This window comes from Schistocerca piceifrons, chromosome 2, assembly GCF_021461385.2.
Source record: "Schistocerca piceifrons isolate TAMUIC-IGC-003096 chromosome 2, iqSchPice1.1, whole genome shotgun sequence".
Taxonomy (NCBI): Eukaryota; Metazoa; Arthropoda; class Insecta; order Orthoptera; family Acrididae; genus Schistocerca; species Schistocerca piceifrons.
In genome coordinates this window covers 207,412,674-207,420,727 of record NC_060139.1, presented here as the reverse complement: position 1 = coordinate 207,420,727, position 8,054 = coordinate 207,412,674, and positions in this window count along the sequence as shown.

Here is an 8,054-nt window from a genome sequence, read left to right as displayed (position 1 = left end):
AAGCAAACTTAAGAGAGTGGCATACAAGGACAGTCAAATTAATATGAAAAAGGTGGAAAGAAAGTAAACTATTCATTAATACTGAAGTACTTGCCTTTGTTGTTAACCCATTTATTCCACTGTAATTGCCTTAAATTGTCAACATCTTTGTGGAAAAATGTTGCCAGGCACACACCACTTTCTCTGAAGCAAAGGGACAGCCATGAACTTCTTTCTTCAGCACTTTAAAAATATGGAAATCACATGGGGAGAGATTGGGACTTTATGGAGAACATGTGTTTCCCAGCAAAACTTTTACAACGTACCCTATACAGCCTTGGCAGGCATTTTATTGGCAGGTTTCTTAAACTATGCTGCACCTAGTTTTGTCTGGGAAGCCTTCACACAACCTCCATACAGTCCCAATCTCTTCTGATGTGATTTCCATATTTTTGGAGCCCTAAAGAAACATTCTTGGCCATTCGTTTGGTTCACACCAAGAGCTGCACACTTGGGTACAACCATGGTTTTGTAGAACACTGCAAACATTTTTCCATGAAGCGATTGACCATTTTGTCTCACAGTGGCATAAATGTATTCACAGCTATGGTGATTACTTTTGAAATATTAAATAGTTAACTTACTTTTTTTCCATCAGTCTTCTTTTCATGGAGCTTGCATCTTGTGTACTTTTTCTGAAGTTTTGCTTCAGTGTAACCAAATATATTACAAAAAAAAAAAAAAGACAAATGTGACATGGTTCACATCCCTTGCTGAGCCAATCACAAAATATTTTAATTTCATTCATCACTTTCAAATTTTTTTTAATTCTGTTATGTTGACTCAATGATAAATCTATAATGGCAGATCCATGATTAGGTTGGGATTTCTTAGTTAACACATACTAAGACAGATTTTTCCATGTGAGCAGTGCAACCCCCCCCCCCCCCCCCCCCCCCTCCACCACACAAAAATTCATAAGACCAATTTTGTTTATCAGTTTCTTTGGGTGGCAGTGTGCATAAACACAACTCAAACATACATACCTGACCACAGTCTCTGGCTGCCAAGGCCAGAATGTGAGCAGCAGTGCTAGATGCTCAAAGTCTTGCCTTGGCAGCCAGAGACTGTGGCCACATCTGTGCATGGTGTGTTTGTGTGTTGTGTTGTGTGCTGTCTAAATCTAATGAAGACCTGTTTCGCCGAAAGCTGTGTTTGACAGACTTTTTGCTGTGCCTATCTGCGAATCAGCGACTCCACTATATGGTGGGTAGCAACTATCCTTTTCATAATACTGTCAAACATAAATCTTCCTTTTTCATTGCTGTGAGAAGACAAAGCAATCCAGGTACAGGCATCACTATTTTAAACCAAACAACAACTTTTGTTGTTATGACCAGTGCTCGATTTGTGATGGTACGCCATACCGATACCTCTGTTAAGTCACAGTATTGGTACCTCTTCTTTCTTATAAATCAAGCACTGTTACTACTTCTACTTGTTTTATTTCTTCAAGATCATGTCACATCCAAAAGGTCAAACCAAACTGAACATATCTAGAAGAAACTGTTGTAAATAAGTGTTCATTTTGATGGCTCATTATGTACACTCACAGACTGATCAATCTGAAGTGAAAAGCAGAGGAGAGGTGATTTGTGGAAAGAATCAAAGAGAAAGAACTGAACACATGCCAAATAAGAAGCTATCATTGGCTGAATGTGTTACAATTGGCTCATTATACCGTATTCTAAACACATACACAGTGAATCTTTGATGAGGCTCAAGTTGCAGTCCGGCAGAAATTTTCATATGTCACTAATATACCTAATACAGCTGAAGTCTGATAGTTCACAGTAAACGAATAAATTTTGAATAATTGAATACATTATAACAAAACATTCAACATTCCATGCAGAACCATTGAATAATTGAATACAATATAACAAAACATTCAACATTCCATGCAGAACCAATCACAAAATGTTTTAATTTCATACTTTTTACAGTTTTACTTTTGAATAAAGGCAAGCAACTCAGCCAAAAAATATTATCCTTGAACCTATAATCATTAGCGGATGCTCCTCCTCCTCTCCTGCCCCCCCCCCCCTTGCACACACACACACACACACACACACACACACACACACACACACTATGCAATGATTCTTGATTCTATAATTACTTTCTCTGGGTGGGGATGGGAGTAGGGATTGTGAACAACACGCATATAAAATGGGACAATACAACATATGTAAAAGACATAACTCCTTTTGCAATAAACAAATTTATTTTCCTGCAGTTGTTTTTGACATGTCATATTACAAATTCACATTCATCGCAACAGTAACTCCAACACAAGAGATACAAGTGTCATCCACGCCAATAAACATTTTATGACAGTGGGTTTTCGCAGTGAAATGTAAACCATTTCATTTTCTTAAAGTGTATCTATGATACTACTACAGACAGTAATATAACATTAATATATTACCAGACAAATTAATTTGACACACATGCTAAAATAAAAATAATCATCTTGGGTACTGGCTGTTGCCTATCCCTAGTAACCATTCCAGAAAATATAGGGTGGTGGCAGAGAACGTTTAGTTGTGCAATCCTATAGTCACTCTGTTGTGGTACTGGATTTGCAAAAAATGGCTCTGAGCACTATGGGACTTAACTTCTGAGGTCATCAATCCCCTAGAACTTAGAACTACTTAAACCTAACTATCTAAGGACATCACACACATCCATGCCTGAGGCAGGATTCGAACCTGCAACCATGGCGGTCCTGCGATTCCAGAGTGGAGCGCCTAGAACCACTCGGCCCCACCGGCCAGCTGGATTTGCAATGTGTTTTTGAAAACAAATCAAAGATGTATTGAATGAATTATTGAATATTTCTTGATAGAACCTGGCAGTAATGGAAAGAACAAACAGTAAGTAGAATAACATTACTAGATGTCCAATTAGAATAACATCACCACATGTCAAATTAGAAAAGAATTAAGTATGTACTGATCAGTAACATGAATTTTGTATGTAGAATACACCACTCTGTCACCAATGAGGTGCAAATCAATCTCAAATGAAGTACCTAGGAATAAAAACTCCTACATTTGAGAACATATTAAGCTGTTAAATGGCTGAACATATAATCAGCTAATATGATCATGTATTGAATTCACATTGCAAATGGGCTGCTGAAAATAGTGATGCTACAGATTTACCAACAGTCAATATGTAGGTGCGTGTTCAAGGCATTAAACATTCTAACAGCACTTTCACATTATATACATTTACTAACGTGGCTTGACACACATAAACCATCACAATTTCAAAAGAATAGAAATTTATTCTACTCATTCATCATATTCTGTACATCCCACCAAGAAGGTGAACCTACAGGGAGCAAGTGAAGGTAAACATTAACAAAAGACAACCAAACATTGCTTATTAACGAGAAACTATCACAATACTGCTTAATGCTAGTCCTGTTTATGCTAGTTAAATGTGTTCTAGTGAATTAGAAAGAAAGCTGCTGCTACTTCACTTACATTAGGTAGCTGCAGGATGTGTTATAAGAAACATAATATTTACTTCATTAATCAAGTATTTTTTTCAAAGAAAACAGTAACCTAAATATGTAATTACATAGGACAGTTTACAACACACTACCTGTCATTCATCTAAAGAAGGAATCAAATCCTTGCACTAAGATAATCAGTGGAAGGAGTCACTAATGAGATATGTTTTAAATTTTTCTTTGGAGTTGCTGAGATAGCTAATTACTTCTTGAATGTCAGATGGGAGCTCCTCAGATATCTTCATGCCATAGTACATAACTTTGTTAAATCCTAGTTAAGGATGCAAAGTTTACACAAAAGTTATATTTCTGTCTTGTATTGATAGCGCAGATCAAATTTCAGGTTGAACTGATTTTTTTACAACCACACTATGCCTTGATTAGAATAACTCCGTGATTGTAGCAGTGGCTAAGAGTCAGCCAATTGCCATTCTTTCTTGACACCTATGTGCCCGCTATAATGACTGATTTTTTAGGCACCACACAGCTGCAGTATGATGCTCAGGAAGGCGAGAGACAACTGTTGCCCTATCCACTATCCCCACTGATGTACTTCCCACTGCTACTGACAATGACAACAATAAAAGTAATCTGAATGTACGTTTTGCTCTATTTGCATTGCATGTGCAGCTCTTGTTCGTTCTAAGTATGTGGAATGAGTATATAACGAACGACTCTGCACCACCATAGCTGTCTGTCAACCAAGAGGTTATTTTAATCAAAATTTAGAAGAAAACATAATCATTGTTTATTCCTAAGTCTGCCAAAGGTTCACAAAAGCATTCAACAATAGCCAAAAAAGTTTTTTATTATTGTCCCACTAATATAATCTGAGAGGTGCTAAAAGAAAGGGGGGGGAGGATGAAGAAGAAGAAAAACTTTCCAGAAATTACTGTCAGCCACCATTTGTATTATTTTTCAATCTTTATTTACCGAGACCAGTTTTGAATCACTATCATCAGATGGTACATATTTATTGCATGTTTACAGCTTTGTTGGAGTTGTGCAGCTGTGGCCAGGTGTGAACTGTACATACTTCTAACCAAATTTGGTGCATATATGTTTCTTTCTCTTGCCATAACTACATGATCCACAAGAATGCTGTAAATATGCAGTAAATATGTACCATCTGATGATAAATTGCTTGTTAATTTAAAACCAGTCATAGTAAATAGAAACGAAAGAATAAAACCAAAGACAACTGGCTGCTGTAAACCTTTACAAAAATTTAAATCGGAACTGAAATTGCTGCTTCTGGCAACTTCTGCTCCAAAGATGCATATTTAACAAAAACCTTGTGGTATAAAAAGACTACAATGATTGCTTGTGCTATTTAAAAGTAGACGTAAACATTCTGTAACAGTAACATGAGCAGTGACAGAGACCAATATGTTCCTTATCATTACTTTTCAGCCAATCTATATCTACATCTACATCCATACTCCGCAAGCCACCTGACGGTGTGTGGCGGAGGATACCTTGAGTACCTCTATCAGTTCTCCCTTCTATTGCAGTCTCGTATTGTTCATGGAAAGAAGGATGGTCAGTATGCCTCTGTGTGGGCTCTAATCTCTCTAATTTTATCCTCATGGTCTCTTCTCAAGATATACATAGGAGGGAGCAATATACTGCTTGACTCCTTGGTGAAGGTATGTTCTCAAAACTTCAATAAAAGCCCGTACCGAGCTACTGAGCGTCTCTCCTGCAGAGTCTTCCACTGGAGTTTATCTATCATCTCTGTAATGCTTTCACGATTACTAAATGATCCTGTAACAAAGCGCGCTGCTCTCTGTTGGATCTTCTCTATCTCTTCTATCAACCCTATCTGGTACAGATCCCATACTGCTGAGCAGTATTCAAGCAGTGGGCGAATAAGTGAACTGTAACCTACTTCCTTTGTTTTCAGATTGCATTTCCTTAGGATTCTTCCAATGAATCTCAGTCTGGCATCTGCTTTACCGGCGATCAACTTTATATGATCATTCCATTTTAAATCACTCCTAATGCCTACTCCCAGATAATTTATGGAATTAACTGCTTCCAGTTGCTGACCTGCTATATTGTAGCTAAATGATAAAGGATCTTTCTTTCTATGTATTCACAGGACATTACACTTGTCTACATTGAGATTCAATTGCCATTCCCTGCACCATGCGTCAATTTGCTGCAGATCCTCCTGCATTTCAGTACAATTTTCCATTGTTACAAACTCTTGATATACCACAGCATCATCCACAAAAAGCAGTGAACTTCTGATGTTATCCACTAGGTCATTTATGTATATTGTGAATAGCAACGGTCCTACGACACTCCCCTGTGGCACACCTGAAATCACTCTCTCCATTGAGAATGACATGCTGTGTTCTGTTATATAGGAACTCTTCAATCCAATCACACAATTGGTCTGATAGTCCATATGCTCTTACTTTGTTCATTAAACGACTGTGGGGAACTGTATTGAACATCTTGCGGAAGTCAAGAAACATGGCATTTACCTGGGAACCCGTGTCTATGGCCCTTTGAGTCTCGTGGACGAATAGCGTGAGCTGGGTTTCACACTATTGTCTTTTTTGAAACCCATGCTGATTCCTACAGAGTAGATTTCTAGTCTTCAGAAAAGTCATTATACTCGAACATAGTATGTGTTCCAAAATTCTACAACTGATCGACGTTAGAGATATAGGTCTAGAGTTGTGCACATCTGTTCGACGTCCCTTCTTGAAAACGGGCATGACCTGTGCCCTTTTCCAATCCTTTGGAACGCTACGCTCTTCTAGAGACCTATGGTACAGCGCTGCAAGAAGGGGGGCAAGTTCCTCCGCATATTCTGTGTAAAATCGAACTGGTAACCCATCGGGTCCAGCGGCCTTTCCTCTTTTGAGCAATTTTAATTGTTTCTCTATCCCACTGTCGTCTATTTCGATATCTACCATTTTGTCATCTGTGTGACAATCTAGAGAAGGAACTACAGTGCAGTCTTCCTCTGTGAAAAAGCTTTGGAAAAAGACATTTAGTATTGTCACCAGAAGGTCTACTATGTTATCACCATGAGTCGGTTCTCTGTTTAACTGCTCAAGGTAGTTTTCAGATAAAGCACTCAAAAAATTTCACTGGGTTCTTTGTCCCTGCCACCTGTTATAAACATTTGAGTCTCCCAGTCTATATCTGGCAAATTAAATTCTCCACCCAGAACTATAACATGGTGGGGAAATCTACTCGAAATATTTTCCAAATTTCCCTTCAGGTGCTCTCCCACAACAGCTGCTGAGCCAGGGGATCTATAGAGACATCCAATTACCATGTTTGAGCCTGCTTTAACCATCACCTTCACACAAATTATTTCACATTTCGGATCTCTGCCAATTTCCGTTGATACTATTGCACATTTTATCGCTATAAACATGCCTCCCCCTTCACTGTCCAGACTGTCTCTGCGGTATACATTCCAATCTGAGTTTATAATTTCATTACTGTTTACATTTGGTTTCAGCCAACTTTCTGTCCCTAGAACTATGTGGGCATTGTGACCGTTTATTAATGAGAGTAGTTCTGGGATCTTTCTATAGATGCTCCTGCAGTTTACTGTTACCACATTAAGCTAGCTGGTAATCTGTAAATAGCCAGTATGTAGCCATAAACAAAGACACAGAGTGTAAATGCAAAGTAATCTACACCATTTTGATAGAAACAGACCAGTGGTCCTTGGAACACAGCATTATTTTTAACTAATCAAAACACACACAAACTATATCCGAAGAACAAAATCAGTTTATATAAAGTGATCTACTTCTCAATTATAAAAGGTAGATTGGTGTAAAGTCATGACTCCACCTGGCTGTTTGGACCATTGGACCAGTAATGCCATCAACAAGGTGTACACTATTTCAAACACATACAATATGGTGAACACATCACTCATTACACCTGCGAACAAACATAAATAGCATGTGAAGTATTTCACTCCAACAATAGAATGAAACTAACAGGACAACCAAATGAAGAGGACAAACTAAATAAATGACAATAAGAATAGTGTCATCACTGCTAAACAAATATTCAACCAAAAATGAAGCACACAAAATACTCAAAACTTAATAAAAAATTACAAAAATGAAAACTATTGGTGTTGTAAATTTCACATGACCTATACATCTCAAATGAAGACCTCAATACAAGTAACCCATACAGAACTAAAAAACTCAACACAATTTTCACTTGAGCTACACAGCGCCAACAAAGCCCTTGATACCAGGAACCATCTACTCTAAAACATGGTGTTGCAAATTTCACTTCACCCACAAAGCTCAAGCAAAGCCTTTCACTTACTCTATCTAAACCAAAGTTCTCTGTACAACAAACAAAACCATGCTCATATGACTAATATCAGAAATGTATTCTAAACAACAATGGTACATCAGTACCCATGATACCTACCAATAACAATTCAACAATTACAAAACACTAACAAGGAAATCCCAAAAATTCATGA